The following is a 20617-nucleotide window of genomic DNA, read 5'->3' as shown; positions in this document are numbered from 1 at the left end:
AAAAGGAAATATCTTCCGTTGAAAACTGGAAAGAAGCTTTCTGAGAAACTGCTCTGTGTTCTGTTAATTCATCTCACAGAGTTACATCTTTCCCTTCAAGAAGCCTTTCGCTAAGGCTGTTCTTGTGGAATTGGCAAAGGGATATTTGGAAGCCCATGGAGGGCTATGGTGAAAAAGGAAGTATCTTCCGTTCAAAACTGGAAAGAAGCTTTTTGAGAAACTGCTTTGTGTTCTGTTAATTCATCTCACAGAGTTACATCTTTCCCTTCAAGAAGCCTTTCGCTAAGGCTGTTCTTGTGGAATTGGCCAAGGGATATTTGGAAGCCCATAGAGGGCTATGGTGAAAAAGGAAATATCTTCCGTTCAAAACTGGAAAGAAGCGTTCTGAGAAACTGCTCTGTGTTCTGTTAATTCATCTCACAGAGTTACATCTTTCCCTTCAAGAATCTTTAAGCAAATATCTTCCGTTCATAACTGGAAAGAAGCTTTCTGAGAAACTGCTCTGTGTTCTGTTAATTCATCTCACAGAGTTACATCTTTCCCTTCAAGAAGCCTTTCGCTAAGGCTCTTCTTGTGGAATTGGCAAAGGGATATATGGAAGCCCATAAAGGGCTATGGTAAAAAAGGAAATATCTTCCGTTCAAAACTGGAAAGAAGCTTTCTGACAAACTGCTCTGTGTTCTGTTAATTCATCTCACAGGGTTACATCTTTCCCTTCAAGAAGCCTTTCGCTAAGGCTGTTCTTGTGGAATTGGCAAAGGGATATTTGAAGCCCATTGAGGGCTACGGTGAAAAAGGAAGTATCTTCCGTTCAAAACTGGAAAGAAGCTTTCTGAGAAACTGCTCTGTGTTCTGTTAATTCATCTCACAGAGTTACATTTTCCTTCAAGAAGCCTTTCGCTAAGGCTGTTCTTGTGGAATTGTGAAAGGGATATTTGGAAGCCCATAGAGGGCTATGGTGAAAAAGGAAATAACTTCCGTTCAAAACTGGAAAGAAGCTTTCTGAGAAACTGCTCTGTGTTCTGTTAATTCATCTCACAGAGTTACATCTTTCCCTTCAAGAAGCTTTAAGGAAATATCTTTCGTTCATAACTGGAAAGAAGCTTTCTGAGAAACTGCTCTGTGTTCTGTTAATTCATCTCACAGAGTTACATCTCTCCCTTCAAGAAGCCTTTCGCTAAAGCTGTCGTTGTGGAATTGGCAAACGGATATTTGGAAGCCCCTAGAGGGCTATGATGGAAAAGGAAATACCTTCCGTTCAAAACTGCAAAGAAGCTTTCTGAGAAACTGCTCTGTGTTCTGTTAATTCATCTCACAGAGTTACATCTTTCCCTTCAAGAAGCCTTTCGCTAAGGCTGTTCTTGTGGAATTGGCAAAGGGATATTTGGAAGCCCATAGAGGGCTATGGTGAAAAAGGAAATATCTTCCGTTCAAAACTGGAAGGAAGCTTTCTGAGAAACTGCTCTGTGTTCTGTTAATTCATCTCACAGAGTTACATCTTTCCCTTTCAGAAGCCTTTCGCTAAGGCTGTTCTTGTGGAATTGGCAAAGGGATATTTGAAGCCCATTGAGGGCTACGGTGAAAAAGGAAGTATCTTCCGTTCAAAACTGGAAAGAAGCTTTCTGAGAAACTGCTCTGTGTTCTGTTAATTCATCTCACAGAGTTACATTTTCCTTCAAGAAGCCTTTCGCTAAGGCTGTTCTTGTGGAATTGTGAAAGGGATATTTGGAAGCCCATAGAGGGCTATGGTGAAAAAGGAAATAACTTCCGTTCAAAACTGGAAAGAAGCTTTCTGAGAAACTGCTCTGTGTTCTGTTAATTCATCTCACAGAGTTACATCTTTCCCTTCAAGAAGCTTTAAGGAAATATCTTTCGTTCATAACTGGAAAGAAGCTTTCTGAGAAACTGCTCTGTGTTCTGTTAATTCATATCACAGAGTTACATCTTTCGCTTCAAGAAGCCTTTCGCTAAGGCTGTCGTTGTGGAATTGGCAAACGGATATTTGGAAGCCCGTAGAGGGCTATGGTGGAAAAGTAAATATCTTCCGTTCAAAACTGGAAAGAAGCTTTCTGAGAAACTGCTCTGTGTTCTGTTAATTCATCTCACAGAGTTACATCTTTCCCTTCAAGAAGCTTTAAGCAAATATCTTCCGTTCATAACTGGAAAGAAGCTTTCTGAGAAACTGCTCTGTGTTCTGTTAATTCATCTCACAGAGTTACATCTATCCCTTCAAGATGCCTTTCGCTAAGGCTGTTCTTGTGGAATTGGCAAAGGGATATTTGGAAGCCCATAGAGGTCTGTGGTGAAAAAGGAAATATCTTCTGTTCAAAACTGGAAAGAAGCTTTCTGAGAAACTGCTCTGTGTTCTGTTAATTCATCTCACAGAGTTACATCTTTCCCTTCAAGAAGCCTTTCGCTAAGACTGTTCTTGTGGAATTGGCAAAGAGATATTTGGAAGTCCATAGAGGGCTATGGTGAAAAAGGAAATATCTTCCGTTGAAAACTGGAAAGAAGCTTTCTGAGAAACTGCTCTGTGTTCTGTTAATTCATCTCACAGAGTTACATCTTTCCCTTGAAGAAGCCTTTCGCTAAGGCTGTTCTTGAGAATTGGCAAAGGGATATTTGGAAGCCCATGGAGGGCTATGGTGAAAAAGGAAATATCTTCCGTTCAAAACTGGAAAGAAGCTTTCTGAGAAACTGCTCTGTGTTCTGTTAATTCTTCTCACAGAGTTATATCTTTCCCTTCAAGAAGCCTTTCGCTAAGGCTGTTCTTGTGGAATTGGCAAAGGGATATTTCGAAGCCCATAGAGGGCTACGGTGAGAAAGGAAATATCTTCCGTTCAAAACTGGAAAGAAACTTTCTGAGAAACTGCTTTGTGTTCCGTTAATTCATCTCACAGAGTTACATCTTTCCCTTCAAGAAGCCTTTCGCTAAGGATGTCGTTGTGGAATTGGCAAACGGATATTAGGAAGCCCCTAGAGGGCTATGATGGAAAAGGAAATACCTTCCGTTCAAAACTGGAAAGAAGCTTTCTGAGAAACTGCTCTGTGTTCTGTTAATTCATCTCACAGAGTTACATCTTTCCCTTCAAGAAGCCTTTCGCTAAGGCTGTTCTTGCGGAATTGGCAAAGGGATATTTGGAAGCCCATAGAGGGCTATGGTGAAAAAGGAAATATCTTCCGTCAAAACTGGAAAGAAGCTTTCTGAGAAACTGCTCTGTGTTCTGTTAATTCATCTCACAGAGTTACATCTTTCCCTTCAAGAAGCCTTTCGCTAAGGCTGTTCTTTTGGAATTGGCAAAGGGATATTTGGAAGCCCATATAGGGCTATGGTGAAAAAGGAAATATCTTCCGTTCAAAACTGGAAAGAAGCTTTCTGAAAAACTGCTCTGTGTTCTGTTAATTCATCTCACAGAGTAACATCTTTCGCTTCAAGAAGCCTTTCGCTAAGGCTGTCGTTGTGGAATTGCAAACGGATATTTGGAAGCCCGTAGAGGGCTATGGTGGAAAAGGAAATATCTTCCGTTCAAAACTGGAAAGAAGCTTTCTGAGAAACTGCTCTGTGTTCTGTTAATTCATCTCACAGAGTTACATCTTTCCCTTCAAGAAGCCTTTCGCTATGACTGTTCTTGTGGAATTGGCAAAGGGATATTTGGAACCCATAGAGGGCTATGGTGAAAAAGGAAATATCTTCCGTTCAAAACTGGAAAGAAGCTTTCTGAGAAACTGCTCTGTGTTCTGTTAATTCATCTCACAGAGTTACATCTTTCCCTTCAAGAAGCCTTTCGCTAAGGCTGTTCTTGAGAATTGGCAAAGGGATATTTGGAAGCCCTTAGAGGGCTATGGTGAAAAAGGAAATATCTTCCGTTCAAAACTGGAAAGAAGCTTTCTGAGAAACTGCTCTGTGTTCTGTTAATTCATCTCACAGAGTTATATCTTTCCCTTCAAGAAGCCTTTCGCTAAGGCTGTTCTTGTGGAATTGGCAAAGGGATGTTTCGAAGCCCATAGAGGGCTACGGTGAGAAAGGAAATATCTTCCGTTCAAAACTGGAAAGAAGCTTTCTGAGAAACTGCTCTGTGTTCTGTTAATTCATCTCACAGAGTTACATCTTTCCCTTCAAGAAGCCTTTCGCTAAGGCTGTTCTTGTGGAATTGGCTAAGGGATATTTGGAAGCCCATAGAGGGCTATGGTGAAAAAGGAAATATCTTCCGTTCAAAACTGGAAAGAAGCTTTGTGAGAAACTGCTCTGTGTTCTGTTAATTCATCTCACAGAGTTACATCTTTCCCTTCAAGAAGCCTTCCCTAAGGTTGTTCTTGTGGAATTGGCAAAGGGATATTTGGAAGCCCATAGAGGGCTATGGTGAGAAAGGAAATATCTTCCTTTCAAAACTGGAAAGAAGCTTTCTGAGAAACTGCTCTGTGTTCTGTTAATTCACCTCACAGGGTTACATCTTTCCCTTCAAAAGCCTTTCGCTAAGGCTGTTCTTGTGAAATTGGAAAAGGGATATTTGGAAGCCCGTAGAGGGCTATAATGAAAAAGTAAATATCTTCCGTTCAAAACTGGAAAGAAGCTTTCTGAGAAACTCCTCTGTGTTCTGTTAATTCATCTCACAGAGTTACATCTTTCGCTTCAAGAAGCCTTTCGCTAAGGCTGTCGTTGTGGAATTGGCAAACGGATATTTGGAAGCCCGTAGAGGGCTATTTTGGAAAAGGAAATATCTTTCGTTCAAAACTGGAAAGAAGCTTTCTGAGAAACTGCTCTGTGTTCTGTTAATTCATCTCGCAGAGTTACATCTTTCCCTTCAAGAAGCCTTTGGCTAAGACTGTTCTTGTGGAATTGGCAAAGGGATATTTGGAACCCATAGAGGGCTATGGTGAAAAAGGAAATATCTTCCGTTCAAAACTGGAAAGAAGCTTTCTGAGAAACTGCTCTGTGTTCTGTTAATTCATCTCACAGAGTTACATCTTTCCCTTCAAGAAGCCTTTCGCTAAGGCTGTTCTTGTGGAATTGGCTAAGGGATATTTGGAAACCCATAGAGGGCTATGGTGAAAAAGGAAATATCTTCCGTTCAAAACTGGAAAGAAGCTTTGTGAGAAACTGCTCTGTGTTCTGTTAATTCATCTCACAGAGTTACATCTTTCCCTTCAAGAAGCCTTTCGCTAAGGCTGTTCTTGTGGAATTGGCAAAGGGATATTTGGAAGCCCATAGAGGGCTATGATGAGAAAGGAAATATCTTCCGTTCAAAACTGGAAAGAAACTTTCTGAGAAACTGCTCTGTGTTCTGTTAATTCACCTCACAGAGTTACATATTTCCCTTCAAAAGCCTTTCGCTAAGGCTGTTCTTCTGGAATTGGAAAAGGGATATTTGGAAGCCCATAGAGGGCTATGGTGAAAAAGTAAATATCTTCCGTTCAAAACTGGAAAGAAGCTTTCTGAGAAACTGCTATGTGTTCTGTTAATTTATCTCACAGAGTTACATCTTTCACTTCAAGAAGCCTTTCGCTAAGGCTGTTCTTGTGGAATTGGCAAAGGGATATTTGGAAACCCAAAGAGGGCTATGGTGAAAAAGGAAATATCTTCCGTTCAAAAGTGGAAGGAAGCTTTCTGAGAAACTGCTCTGTGTTCTGTTAATTCATCTCACAGAGTTACATGTTTCCCTTCAAGAAGCCTTTCGCTAAGGCTGTTCTTGTGTAATTGGCAAAGGGATATTTAGAAGCCCTTAGAAGGCTATGGTGAAAAAGGAAATATCTTCCGTTCAAAATTGGAAAGAAGCTTTCTGAGAAACTGCTCTGTGTTCTGTTAATTCATCTCACAGAGTTACATCTTTCTCTTCAAGAAGCCTTTCCCTAAGGCTGTTCTTGTGGAATTGGCAAAATGATATTTGGAATCCCATAGAGGGCTATGCTGAAAAAGGAAATATCTTCCGTTCTAAACTGGAAAGAAGCTTTCTGAGAAACTGCCTTGTGTTCTGTTAATTCATCTCACAGAGTTACATCTTTCCCTTCAAGAAGCCTTTCGCTAAGGCTGTTCTTCAGGAATTGGCAAAGGGATATTTGGAAGCCCATAGAGGCTATGGTGAAAAAGGAAATATTTTCCGTTCAAAATGGGAAAGAAGCTTTCTGAGAAACTACTCTGTGTTCTGTTAATTCATCTCACAGAGTTACATCTTTCCCTTCAAGAAGCCTTTCGCTAAGGCTGTTCTTGTGGAATAGGCAAAGGGATATTTGGAAGCCCATAGAGGGCTATGGTGAAAAAGGAAATAACTTCCGTTCTAAACTGGAAAGAAGCTTTCAGAGAAACTGCCTTTTGTTCTGTTAATTCATCTCACAGAGTTACATCTTTCCCTTCAAGAAGCCTTTCGCTAAGTCTGTTCTTGTGGAATTGGCAAAGAGATATTTGGAAGCCCATAGAGGGCTATGGTGAAAAAGGAAATATCTTCCGTTCAAAAGTGGAATGAAGCTTTCTGAGAAACTGCTCTGTGTTCTGTTAATACATCTCACAGAGTTACATCTTTCGCGTCAAGAAGCCTTTCGCTAAGGCTGTCGTTGTGGAATTGGCAAACGGATATTTGGAAGCCCGTAGAGGGCTATTTTGGAAAAGGAAATATCTTCCGTTCAAAACTGGAAAGAAGCTTTCTGAGAAACTGCTCTGTGTTCTGTTAATTCATCTCACAGAGTTACATCTTTCCCTTCAAGAAGCCTTTGGCTAAGACTGTTCTTGTGGAATTGGCAAAGGGATATTTGGAACCCATAGAGTGCTATGGTGAAAAAGGAAATATCTTCCGTTCAAAACTGGAAAGAAGTTTCTGAGAAACTGCTCTGTGTTCTGTTAATTCATCTCACAGAGTTACATCTTTCCCTTCAAGAAGCCTTTCGCTAAGGCTGTTCTTGTGGAATTGGCAAAGGGATATTTGGAAGCCCATAGAGGGCTATGGTGAAAAAGGAAATATCTTCCGTTCAAAACTGGAAAGAAGCTTTGTGAGAAACTGCTCTGTGTTCTGTTAATTCATCTCACAGAGTTACATCTTTCCCTTCAAGAAGCCTTTCGCTAAGGCTGTTCTTGTGGAATTGGCAAAGGGGTATTTGGAAGCCCATAGAGGGCTATGATGAGAAAGGAAATATCTTCCGTTCTAAACTGGAAAGAAGCTTTCTGAGAAACTGCTCTGTGTTCTGTTAATTCACCTCACAGAGTTACATCTTTCCCTTCAAAAGCCTTTCGCTAAGGCTGTTCTTGTGGAATTGGAAAAGGGATATTTGGAAGCCCATAGAGGGCTAGGGTGAAAAAGTAAATATCTTCCGTTCAAAACTGGAAAGAAGCTTTCTGAGAAACTGCTATGTGTTCTGTTAATTTATCTCACAGAGTTACATCTTTCACTTCAAGAAGCCTTTCGCTAAGGCTGCTCTTGTGGAATTGGCAAAGGGATATTTGGAAGCCCAAAGAGGGCTATGGTGAAAAAGGAAATATCTTCCGTTCAAAAGTGGAAGGAAGCTTTCTGAGAAACTGCTCTGTGTTCTGTTAATTCATCTCACAGATTTACATGTTTCCCTTCAAGAAGCCTTTCGCTAAGGCTGTTCTTGTGTAATTGGCAAAGGGATATTTAGAAGCCCATAGAGGGCTATGGTGAAAAAGGAAATATCTTCCGTTCAAAATTGGAAAGAAGCTTTCTGAGAAACTGCTCTGTGTTCTGTTAATTCATCTCACAGAGTTACATCTTTCCCTTCAAGAAGCCTTTCGCTAAGGCTGTTCTTGTGGAATTGGCAAAATGATATTTGGAAGCCCATAGAGGGCTATGGTGAAAAAGGAAATATCTTCCGTTCTAAACTGGAAAGAAGCTTTCTGAGAAACTGCCTTGTGTTCTGTTAATTCATCTCACAGAGTTACATCTTTCCCTTCAAGAAGCCTTTCGCTAAGGCAGTTCTTCAGGAATTGGCAAAGGGATATTTGGAAGCCCATAGAGGGCTATGGTGAAAAAGGAAATATTTTCCGTTCAAAATGGGAAAGAAGCTTTCTGAGAAACTGCTCTGTGTTCTGTTAATTCATCTCACAGAGTTACATCTTTCCCTTCAAGAAGCCTTTCGCTAAGGCTGTTCTTGTGGAATAGGCAAAGGGATATTTGGAAGCCCATAGAGGGCTATGGTGAAAAAGGAAATATCTTCCGTTCTAAACTGGAAAGAAGCTTTCTGAGAAACTGCCTTGTGTTCTGTTAATTCATCTCACAGAGTTACATCTTTCCCTTCAAGAAGCCTTTCGCTAAGTCTGTTCTTGTGGAATTGGCAAAGAGATATTTGGAAGCCCATAGAGGGCTATGGTGAAAAAGGAAATATCTTCCGTTCAAAACTGGAAAGAAGCTTTGTGAGAAACTGCTCTGTGTTCTGTTAATTCATCGCACAGAGTTACATCTTTCCCTTCAAGAAGCCTTTCGCTAAGGCTGTTCTTGTGGAATTGGCAAAGGGATATTTGGAAGCCCATAGAGGGCTATGGTGAGAAAGGAAATATCTTCCGTTCAAAACTGGAAAGAAGCTTTGAGAGAAACTGCTCTGAGATCTGTTAATTCATCTCACAGAGTTACATCATTCCCTTCTAGAAACCTTTCGCAAAGGCTGTTCTTGTGGAGTTGGTAAGGAGATATTTGGAAGCCCAGAGAGGGGTATGGTGAAAAAGGAAATATCTTCCGTTCAGAACTGGAAAGAAGCTTTCTGAGAAACTGCTCTGTGTTCTGTTAATTCATCTCACAGAGTTACATCTTTTCCTTCAAGAAGCCTTTCGCTAAGGCTGTTCTTGTGGAATTGGCAAAGGGATATTGGGAAGCCCATAGAGGGCTATGGTGAAAAAGGAAACATCTTCAGTTCAAAACTGGAAAGAAGCTTTCTGAGAAACGGCTCTGTGTTCTGTTAATTCATCTCACAGAGTTACATGTTTCCCTTCAAGAAGCCTTTCGCTAAGGCTGTTCTTGTGGATTTGGCCAAGGGATATTTGGAAGCCCATAGAGGGCTATGGTGGAAAAGGAAATATTTTCCGTTCAAAACTGGAAAGAAGCTTTCTGAGAAACTGCTCTGTGTTCTGTTAATTCATCTCAGAGAGTTACATCTTTCCCTTCAAGAAGCCTTTCGCTAAGGCTGTTCTTGTGGAATTGGCAAAGGGATATTTGGAAGCCCATAGAGGGCTATGGTGAAAAAGGAAATATCTTCCGTTCAAAACTGGAAAGAAGCTTTGTGAGAAACTGCTCTGTGTTCTGTTAATTCATCTAACAGAGTTACATCTTTCCCTTCAAGAAGCCTTTCGCTAAGGCTGTTCTTGTGGAATTGGTAAAGGGATATTTGGAAGCCCATAGAGGGCTATGGTGAGAAAGGAAATATCTTCCGTTCAAAACTGGAAAGAAGCTTTCAGAGAAACTGCTCTGTGTTCTGTTAATTCATCTCACAGAGTTACATCTTTCCCTTCAAAAGCCTTTCGCTAATGCTGTTCTTGTGGAATTGGCAAAGAGATATTTGGAAGCCCATAGAGGGCTATGGTGAAAAAGGAAATATCTTCCGTTCAAAACTGGAAAGAAGCTTTGTGAGAAACTGCTCTGTGTTCTGTTAATTCATCTAACAGAGTTACATCTTTCCCTTCAAGAAGCCTTTCGCTAAGGCTGTTCTTGTGGAATTGGTAAAGGGATATTTGGAAGCCCATAGAGGGCTATGGTGAGAAAGGAAATATCTTCCGTTCAAAACTGGAAAGAAGCTTTCAGAGAAACTGCTCTGTGTTCTGTTAATTCATCTCACAGAGTTACATCTTTCCCTTCAAAAGCCTTTCGCTAATGCTGTTCTTGTGGAATTGGCCAAGGGATTTTTGGAAGCCCATAGAGGGCTATGGTGAAAAAGGAAATATCTTCCGTTCAAAACTGGAAAGAAGCTTTCTGAGAAACTGCTCTGTGTTCTGTTAGTTCATCTCACAGAGTTACATCTTTCCCTTCAAGAACCCTTTCGCTAAGGGTGTTCTTGTGGAATTGGAAAAGGGATATTTGGAAGCCCATAGAGGGCCACGGTGAAAAAGGAAATATCTTCCGTTCAAAACTGGAAGGAAGTTTTCTGAGAAACTGTTCTGTGATCTGTTAATTCATCTCACAGAGTTACATCTTTCCCTTCAAGAAGCCTTTCGCTAAGGCTGTTCTTGTGGAATTGGCAAAGGGATATTTGGAAGCCCATGGAGGGCTATGGTGAAAAAGGAAGTATCTTCCCTTCAAAACTGGAAAGAAGCTTTCTGAGAAACTGCTTTGTGTTCTGTTAATTCATCTCACAGAGTTACATCTTTCCCTTCAAGAATCTTTAAGCAAATATCTTCCGTTCATAACTGGAAAGAAGCTTTCTGAGAAACTGCTCTGTGTTCTGTTAATTCATCTCACAGAGTTACATCTTTCCCTTCAAGAAGCCCTTCGCTAAGGCTCTTCTTGTGGAATTGGCAAAGGGATATATGGAAGCCCATAAAGGGCTATGGTAAAAAAGGAAATATCTTCCGTTCAAAACTGGAAAGAAGCTTTCTGACAAACTGGTCTGTGTTCTGTTAATTCATCTCACAGGGTTACATCTTTCCCTTCAAGAAGCCTTTCGCTAAGGCTGTTCTTGTGGAATTGGCAAAGGGATATTTGAAGCCCATTGAGGGCTACGGTGAAAAAGGAAGTATCTTCCGTTCAAAACTGGAAAGAAGCTTTCTGAGAAACTGCTCTGTGTTCTGTTAATTCATCTCACAGAGTTACATTTTCCTTCAAGAAGCCTTTCGCTAAGGCTGTTCTTGTGGAATTGTGAAAGGGATATTTGGAAGCCCATAGAGGGCTATGGTGAAAAAGGAAATAACTTCCGTTCAAAACTGGAAAGAAGCTTTCTGAGAAACTGCTCTGTGTTCTGTTAATTCATCTCACAGAGTTACATCTTTCCCTTCAAGAAGCTTTAAGCAAATATCTTCCGTTCATAACTGGAAAGAAGCTTTCTGAGAAACTGCTCTGTGTTCTGTTAATTCATCTCACAGAGTTACATCTCTCCCTTCAAGAAGCCTTTCGCTAAGGCTGTCGTTGTGGAATTGGCAAACGGATATTTGGAAGCCCTTAGAGGGCTATGATGGAAAAGGAAATACCTTCGGTTCAAAACTGCAAAGAAGCTTTCTGAGAAACTGCTCTGTGTTCTGTTAATTCATCTCAGAGAGTTACATCTTTCCCTTCAAGAAGCCTTTCGCTAAGGCTGTTCTTGTGGAATTGGCAAAGGAATATTTGGAAGCCCATAGAGGGCTATGGTGGAAAAGGAAATATCTTCCGTTCAAAACTGGAAAGAAGCTTTCTGAGAAACTGCTCTGTGTTCTGTTAATTCATCTCACAGAGTTACATCTTTCCCTTCAAGAAGCCTTTCGCTAAGGCTGTTCTTGTGGAATTGGCAAAGGGATATTTGGAAGCCCATAGAGGGCTATGGTGAGAAAGGAAATATCTTCCGTTCAAAACTGGAAAGAAGCTTTCTGAGAAACTGCTCTGTGTTCTGTTAATTCATCTCACAGAGTTACATCTTTCCCTTCAAGAAGCCTTTCGCTAAGGCTGTTCTTGTGGAATTGGCAAAGGGATATTTGGAAGCCCATAGAGGGCTATGGTGAGAAAGGAAATATCTTCCGTTCAAAACTGGAAAGAAGCTTTCAGAGAAACTGCTAGTGTTCTGTTAATTCATCTCACAGAGTTACATCTTTTCCTTCAAGAAGCCTTTCGCTAAGGCTGTTCTAGTGGAATTGGCAAAGGGATATTGGGAAGCCCATAGAGGGCTATGGTGAAAAAGGAAACATCTTCAGTTCAAAACTGGAAAGAAGCTTTCTGAGAAACGGCTCTGTGTTCTGTTAATTCATCTCACAGAGTTACATGTTTCCCTTCAAGAAGCCTTTCTCTAAGGCTGTTCTTGTGTATTTGGCCAAGGGATATTTGGAAGCCCATAGAGGGCTATGGTGAAAAAGGAAATATCTTCCGTTCAAAACTGGAAAGAAGCTTTCTGAGAAACTGCTCTGTGTTCTGTTAATTCATCTCAGAGAGTAACATCTTTCCCTTCAAGAAGCCTTTCGCTGAGGCTGTTCTTGTGGAACTGGCAAAGGGATATATGGAAGCCCATGGAGGGCTATGGTGAAAAAGGAAATATTTTCCGTTCAAAATGGGAAAGAAGCTTTCTGAGAAACTGCTCTGTGTTCTGTTAATTCATCTCACAGAGTTACATCTTTCCCTTCAAGAAGCCTTTCGCTAAGGCTGTTCTTGTGGAATAGGCAAAGGGATATTTGGAAGCCCATAGAGGGCTATGGTGAAAAAGGAAATATCTTCCGTTCTAAACTGGAAAGAAGCTTTCTGAGAAACTGCCTTGTGTTCTGTTAATTCATCTCAGAGAGTTACATCTTTCCCTTCAAGAAGCCTTTCGCTAAGTCTGTTCTTGTGGAATTGGCAAAGAGATATTTGGAAGCCCATAGAGGGCTATGGTGAAAAAGGAAATATCTTCCGTTCAAAACTGGAAAGAAGCTTTGTGAGAAACTGCTCTGTGTTTTGTTAATTCATCTCACAGAGTTACATCTTTCCCTTCAAGAAGCCTTTCGCTAAGGCTGTTCTTGTGGAATTGGCAAAGGGATATTTGGAAGCCCATAGAGGGCTATGGTGAGAAAGGAAATATCTTCCGTTCAAAACTGGAAAGAAGCTTTCAGAGAAACTGCTCTGTGTTCTGTTAATTCATCTCACAGTGTTACATCTTTCCCTTCAAGAAGCCTTTCGCTAAGGATGTTCTTGTGGAATTGGCAAAGGGATATTTCGAAGCCCATAGAAGGCTATGGTGAAAAAGGAAATATCTTCCGTTCAAAACTGGAAAGAAGCTTTCTGAGAAACTGCTCTGAGATCTGTTAATTCATCTCACAGAGTTACATCATTCCCTTCTAGAAGCCTTTCGCAAAGGCTGTTCTTGTGGAGTTGGTAAGGAGATATTTGGAAGCCCAGAGAGGGGTATGGTGAAAAAGGAAATATCTTCCGTTCAGAACTGGAAAGAAGCTTTCTGAGAAACTGCTCTGTGTTCTGTTAATTCATCTCACAGAGTTACATCTTTTCCTTCAAGAAGCCTTTCGCTAAGGCTGTTCTTGTGGAATTGGCAAAGGGATATTGGGAAGCCCATAGAGGGCTATGGTGAAAAAGGAAACATCTTCAGTTCAAAACTGGAAAGAAGCTTTCTGAGAAACGGCTCTGTGTTCTGTTAATTCATCTCACAGAGTTACATGTTTCCCTTCAAGAAGCCTTTCGCTAAGGCTGTTCTTGTGGAATTGGCAAAGGGATATATGGAAGCCCATGGAGGGCTATGGTGAAAAAGGAAATATCTTCCGTTCAAAACTGGAAAGAAGCTTTCTGAGAAACTGCTCTGTGTTCTGTTAATTCATCTCACAGGGTTACATCTTTCCCTTCAAGAAGCCTTTCGCTAAGGCTGTTCTTGTGGAATTGGCAAAGGGATATATGAAGCCCATTGAGGGCTACGGTGAAAAAGGAAGTATCTTCCGTTCAAAACTGGAAAGAAGCTTTCTGAGAAACTCCTCTGTGTTCTGTTAATTCATCTCACAGAGTTACATCTTTCCTTCAAGAAGCCTTTCGCTAAGGCTGTTCTTGTGGAATTGGCAAAGGGATATTTGGAAGACCATAGAGGGCTATGGTGAAAAAGGAAATAACTTCCGTTCAAAACTGGAAAGAAGCTTTCTGAGAAACGGCTCTGTGTTCTGTTAATTCATCTCACAGAGTTACATCTTTCCCTTCAAGAATCTTTAAGCAAATATCTTCCGTTCATAACTGGAAAGAAGCTTTCTGAGAAACTGCTCAGTGTTCTGTTAATTCATCTCACAGAGTTACATCTCTCCCTTCAAGATGCCTTTCGCTAAGGCTGTTCTTGTGGAATTGGCAAAGGGATATTTGGAAGCCCATAGAGGTCTACAGTGAAAAAGGAAATATCTTCCGTTCAAAACTGGAAAGAAGCTTTCTGAGAAACTGCTCTGTGTTCTGTTAATTCATCTCACAGAGTTACATCTTTCCCTTCAAGAAGCCTTTCGCTAAGTCTGTTCTTGTGGAATTGGCAAAGAGATATTTGGAAGCCCATAGAGGGCTATGGTGAAAAAGGAAATATCTTCCGTTCAAAACTGGAAAGAAGCTTTCTGAGAAACTGCTCTGTGTTCTGTTAATTCATCTAACAGAGTTACATCTTTCCCTTCAAGAAGCCTTTCGCTAAGGCTGTTCTTGTGGAATTGGTAAAGGGATATTTGGAAGCCCATAGAGGGCTATGGTGAGAAAGGAAATATCTTCCGTTCAAAACTGGAAAGAAGCTTTCAGAGAAACTGCTCTGTGTTCTGTTAATTCATCTCACAGAGTTATATCTTTCCTTTCAAAAGCCTTTCGCTAATGCTGTTCTTGTGGAATTGGCCAAGGGATTTTTGGAAGAACATAGAGGGCTATGGTGAAAAAGGAAATATCTTCCGTTCAAAACTGGAAAGAAGCTTTCTGAGAAACTGCTCTGTGTTCTGTTAGTTCATCTCACAGAGTTACATCTTTCCCTTCAAGAAGCCTTTCGCTAAGGGTGTTCTTGTGGAATTGGAAAAGGGATATTTGGAAGCCCATAGAGGGCCACGGTGAAAAAGGAAATATCTTCCGTTCAAAACTGGAAGGAAGCTTTCTGAGAAACTGTTCTGTGATCTGTTAATTCATCTCCCAGAGTTACATCTTTCCCTTCAAGAAGCCTTTCGCTAAGGCTGTTCTTGTGGAATTGGCAAAGGGATATTTGGAAGCCCATGGAGGGCTATGGTGAAAAAGGAACTATCTTCCCTTCAAAACTGGAAAGAAGCTTTCTGAGAAACTGCTTTGTGTTCTGTTAATTCATCTCACAGAGTTACATCTTTCCCTTCAAGAATCTTTAAACAAATATCTTTCGTTCATAACTGGAAAGAAGCTTTCTGAGAAACTGCTCTGTGTTCTGTTAATTCATCTCACAGAGTTACATCTTTCCCTTCAAGAAGCCCTTCGCTAAGGCTCTTCTTGTGGAATTGGCAAAGGGATATATGGAAGCCCATAAAGGGCTATGGTAAAAAAGGAAATATCTTCCGTTCAAAACTGGAAAGAAGCTTTCTGACAAACTGGTCTGTGTTCTGTTAATTCATCTCACAGGGTTACATCTTTCCCTTCAAGAAGCCTTTCGCTAAGGCTGTTCTTGTGGAATTGGCAAAGGGATATTTGAAGCCCATTGAGGGCTACGGTGAAAAAGGAAGTATCTTCCGTTCAAAACTGGAAAGAAGCTTTCTGGGAAACTGCTCTGTGTTCTGTTAATTCATCTCACAGAGTTACATTTTCCTTCAAGAAGCCTTTCGCTAAGGCTGTTCTTGTGGAATTGTGAAAGGGATATTTGGAAGCCCATAGAGGGCTATGTTGAAAAAGGAAATATCTTCCGTTCAAAACTGGAAAGAAGCTTTCTGAGAAACTGCTCTGTGTTCTGTTAATTCATCTCACAGAGTTACATCTTTCCCTTCAAGAAGCTTTAAGCAAATATCTTCCGTTCATAACTGGAAAGAAGCTTTCTGAGAAACTGCTCTGTGTTCTGTTAATTCATCTCACAGAGTTACATCTCTCCCTTCAAGAAGCCTTTCGCTAAGGCTGTCGTTGTGGAATTGGCAAACGGATATTTGGAAGCCCTTAGAGGGCTATGATGGAAAAGGAAATACCTTCCGTTCAAAACTGCAAAGAAGCTTTCTGAGAAACTGCTCTGTGTTCTGTTAATTCATCTCACAGAGTTACATCTTTCCCTTCAAGAAGCCTTTCGCTAAGGCTGTTCTTGTGGAATTGGCAAAGGGATATTTGGAAGCCCATAGAGGGCTATGGTGGAAAAGGAAATATCTTCCGTTCAAAACTGGAAAGAAGCTTTCTGAGAAACTGCTCTGTGTTCTGTTAATTCATCTCACAGAGTTACATCTTTCCCTTCAAGAAGCCTTTCGCTAAGGCTGTTCTTTTGGAATTGGCAAAGGGATATTTGGAAGCCCATAGAGGGCTATGGTGAAAAAGGAAATATCTTCCGTTCAAAACTGGAAAGAAGTTTCTGAAAAACTGCTCTGTGTTCTCTTAATTCATCTCACAGAGTTACATCTTTCGCTTCAAGAAGCCTTTCGCTAAGGCTGTCGTTGTGGAATTGGCAAACGGATATTTGGAAGCCCGTAGAGGGCTATGGGGGAAAAGTAAATACCTTCCGTTCAAAACTGGAAAGAAGCTTTCTGAGAAACTGCTCTGTGTTCTGTTAATTCATCTCACAGAGTTACATCTTTCCCTTCAAGAAGCCTTTCGCTAAGGCTGTTCTTGTGGAATTGGCAAAGGGATATTTGGAAGCACATAGAGGGCTATGGTGAAAAAGGAAATATCTTCCGTTCAAAACTGGAAAGAAGCTTTGTGAGAAACTGCTCTGTGTTCTGTTAATTCATCTCACAGAGTTACATCTTTCCCTTCAAGAAGCCTTTCGCTAAGGCTGTTCTTGTGGAATTGGCAAAGGGATATTGGGAAGCCCATAGAGGGCTATGGTGAAAAAGGAAACATCTCCAGTTCAAAACTGGAAAGAAGCTTTCTGAGAAACGGCTCTGTGTTCTGTTAATTCATCTCACAGAGTTACATGTTTCCCTTCAAGAAGCCTTTCTCTAAGGCTGTTCTTGTGTATTTGGCCAAGGGATATTTGGAAGCCCATAGAGGGCTATGGTGAAAAAGGAAATATCTTCCGTTCAAAACTGGAAAGAAGCTTTCTGAGAAACTGCTCTGTGTTCTGTTAATTCATCTCAGAGAGTAACATCTTTCCCTTCAAGAAGCCTTTCGCTGAGGCTGTTCTTGTGGAACTGGCAAAGGGATATATGGAAGCCCATGGAGGGCTATGGTGAAAAAGGAAATATCTTCCGTTCAAAACTGGAAAGAAGCTTTCTGAGAAACTGCTCTGTGTTCTGTTAATTCATCTCACAGAGTTACATCTTTCCCTTCAAGAAGCTTTAAGCAAATATCTTCCGTTCATAACTGGAAAGAAGCTTTCTGAGAAACTGCTCTGTGTTCTGTTAATTCATCTCACAGAGTTACATCTATCCCTTCAAGAAGCCTTTCGCTAAGGCTGTTCTTGTGGAATTGGCAAAGGGATATTTGGAAGCCCATAGAGGTCTATGGTGAAAAAGGAAATATCTTCCGTTCAAAACTGGAAAGAAGCTTTCTGAGAAACTGCTCTGTGTTCTGTTAATTCATCTCACAGAGTTACATCTTTCCCTTCAAGAAGCCTTTCGCTAAGACTGTTCTTGTGGAATTGGCAAAGGGATATTTGGAAGCCCATAGAGGGCTATGTTGAAAAAGGAAATATCTTCCGTTCAAAACTGGAAAGAAGCTTTCTGAGAAACTGCTCTGTGTTCTGTTAATTCATCTCACAGAGTTACATCTTTCCCTTCAACAAGCCTTTCGCTAAGGCTGTCGCTGTGGAATTGGAAAACGGATATTTGGAAGCCCATAGAGGGCTATGGTGAAAAAGGAAATATCTTCCGTTCAAAACTGGAAAGAAGCTTTCTGAGAAACTGCTCTGTGTTCTGTTAATTCATCTCAGAGTTACATCTTTCCCTTCAAGAAGCCTTTCGCTAAGGCTGTTCTTGTGGAATTGGCAAAGGGATATTTGGAAGCCCTTAGAGGGCTATGGTGAAAAAGGAAATATCTTCCGTTCAAAACTGGAAAGAAGCTTTCTGAGAAACTGCTCTGTGTTCTGTTAATTCTTCTCACAGAGTTATATCTTTCCCTTCAAGAAGCCTTTCGCTAAGGCTGTTCTTGTGGAATTGGCAAAGGGATATTTCGAAGCCCATAGAGGTCTACGGTGAGAAAGGAAATATCTTCCGTTCAAAACTGGAAAGAAACTTTCTGAGAAACTGCTTTGTGTTCCGTTAATTCATCTCACAGAGTTACATCTTTCCCTTCAAGAAGCCTTTCGCTAAGGCTGTCGTTGTGGAATTGGCAAACGGATATTTGGAAGCCCCTAGAGGGCTAAGATGGAAAAGGAAATACCTTCCGTTCAAAACTGGAAAGAAGCTTTCTGAGAAACTGCTCTGTGTTCTGTTAATTCATCTCACAGAGTTACATCTTTCCCTTCAAGAAGCCTTTCGCTAAGGCTGTTCTTGTGGAATTGGCAAAGTGATATTTGGAAGCCCATAGAGGGCTATGGTGAAAAAGGAAATATCTTCCGTTCAAAACTGGAAAGAAGCTTTCTGAGAAACTGCTCTGTGTTCTGTTAATTCATCTCACAGAGTTACATCTTTCCCTTCAAGAAGCCTTTCGCTAAGGCTGTTCTTTTGGAATTGGCAAAGGGATATTTGGAAGCCCATAGAGGGCTATGGTGAAAAAGGGAATATCTTCCGTTCAAAACTGGAAAGAAGCTTTCTGAGAAACTGATCTGTGTTCTGTTAATTCACCTCACAGAGTTACATCTTTCCCTTCAAGAAGCCTTTCGCTAAGGCTGTTCTTGTGGAATTGGCTAAGGGATATTTGGAAGCCCATAGAGGGCTATGGTGAAAAAGGAAATATCTTCCGTTCAAAACTGGAAAGAAGCTTTGTGAGAAACTGCTCTGTGTTCTGTTAATTCATCTCACAGAGTTACATCTTTCCCTTCAAGAAGCCTTTCGCTAAGGTTGTTCTTGTGGAATTGGCAAAGGGATATTTGGAAGCCCATAGAGGGCTATGGTGAGAAAGGAAATATCTTCCGTTCAAAACTGGAAAGAAGCTTTCTGAGAAACTGCTCTGTGTTCTGTTAATTCACCTCACAGAGTTACATCTTTCCCTTCAAGAATCCTTTCGCTAAGGCTGTCGCTGTGGAATTGGAAAACGGATATTTGGAAGCCCATAGAGGGCTATGGTGAAAAAGGAAATATCTTTCGTTCAAAACTGGAAAGAAGCTTTCTGAGAAACTGCTCTGTGTTCTGTTAATTCATCTCACAGAGTTACATCTTTCCCTTCAAGAAGCCTTTCCCTAAGGCTGTTCTTGAGAATTGGCAAAGGGATATTTGGAAGCCCTTAGAGGGCTATGGTGAAAAAGGAAATATCTTCCGTTCAAAACTGGAAAGAAGCTTTGTGAGAAACTGCTCTGTGTTCTGTTAATTCATCTCACAGAGTTACATCTTTCCCTTCAAGAAGCCTTTCGCTAAGGTTGTTCTTGTGGAATTGGCAAAGGGATATTTGGAAGCCCATAGAGGGCTATGGTGTGAAAGGAAATATCTTCCGTTCAAAATTGGAAAGAAGCTTTCTGAGAAACTGCTCTGTGTTCTGTTAATTCATCTCACAGAGTTACATCTTTCCTTTCAAGAAGCCTTTCGCTAAGGATGTTCTTGTGGAATTGGCAAAATGATATTTGAAAGCCCATAGAGGGCTATGGTGAAAAAGGAAATATCTTCCGTTCTAAACTGGAAAGAAGCTTTCTGAGAAACTGCCTTGTGTTCTGTTAATTCATCTCACAGAGTTACATCTTTCCCTTCAAGAAGCCTTTCGCTCAGGCTGTTCTTCAGGAATTGGCAAAGGGATATTTGGAAGCCCATAGAGGGCTATGGTGAAAAAGGAAATATTTTCCGTTCAAAATGGGAAAGAAGCTTTCTGAGAAACTGCTCTGTGTTCTGTAAATTCATCTCACAGAGTTACATCTTTCCCTTCAAGAAGCCTTTCGCTAAGGCTGTTCTTGTGGAATAGCAAAGGGATATTTGGAAGCCCATAGAGGGCTATGGTGAAAAAGGAAATATCTTCCGTTCTAAACTGGAAAGAAGCTTTCTGAGAAACTGCCTTGTGTTCTGTTAATTCATCTCACAGAGTTACATCTTTCCCTTCAAGAAGCCTTTCGCTAAGTCTGTTCTTGTGGAATTGGCAAAGAGATATTTGGAAGCCCATAGAGGGCTATGGTGAAAAAGGAAATATCTTCCGTTCAAAACTGGAAAGAAGCTTTGTGAGAAACTGCTCTGTGTTCTGTTAATTCATCTCACAGAGTTACATCTTTCCCTTCAAGAAGCCTTTCGCTAAGGCTGTTCTTGTGGAATTGGCAAAGGGATATTTGGAAGCCCATAGAGGGCTTTGGTGAAAAAGGAAATATCTTCCGTTCAAAACTGGAAAGAAGCTTTCTGAGAAACTGCTCTGTGTTCTGTTAATTCATCTCACAGAGTTACATCTTTCCCTTCAAGAAGCCTTTCGCTAAGGCTGTTCTTGTGGAATTGGCAAAGGGATATTTGGAAGCCCATAGAGGGCTATGGTGAAAAAGGAAATATCTTCCGTTCAAAACTGGAAAGAAGCTTTCTGAGAAACTGCTCTGTGTTCTGTTAATTCATCTCACAGAGTTACATCTTTCCCTTCAAGAAGCCTTTCGCTAAGGCTGTTCTTGTGGAATTGGCAAAGGGATATTTGGAAGCCCATAGAGGGCTATGGTGAGAAAGGAAATATCTTCCGTTCAAAACTGGAAAGAAGCTTTCAGAGAAACTGCTCTGTGTTCTATTAATTCATCTCACAGTGTTACATCTTTCCCTTCAAGAAGCCTTTCGCTAAGGCTGTTCCTGTGGAATTGGCAAAGGGATATTTCGAAGCCCATAGAGGGCTAT

This window comes from Chlorocebus sabaeus, chromosome 14, assembly GCF_047675955.1.
Source record: "Chlorocebus sabaeus isolate Y175 chromosome 14, mChlSab1.0.hap1, whole genome shotgun sequence".
Classification (NCBI taxonomy): domain Eukaryota; kingdom Metazoa; phylum Chordata; class Mammalia; order Primates; family Cercopithecidae; genus Chlorocebus; species Chlorocebus sabaeus.
This window is presented reverse-complemented; position numbering follows the sequence as displayed.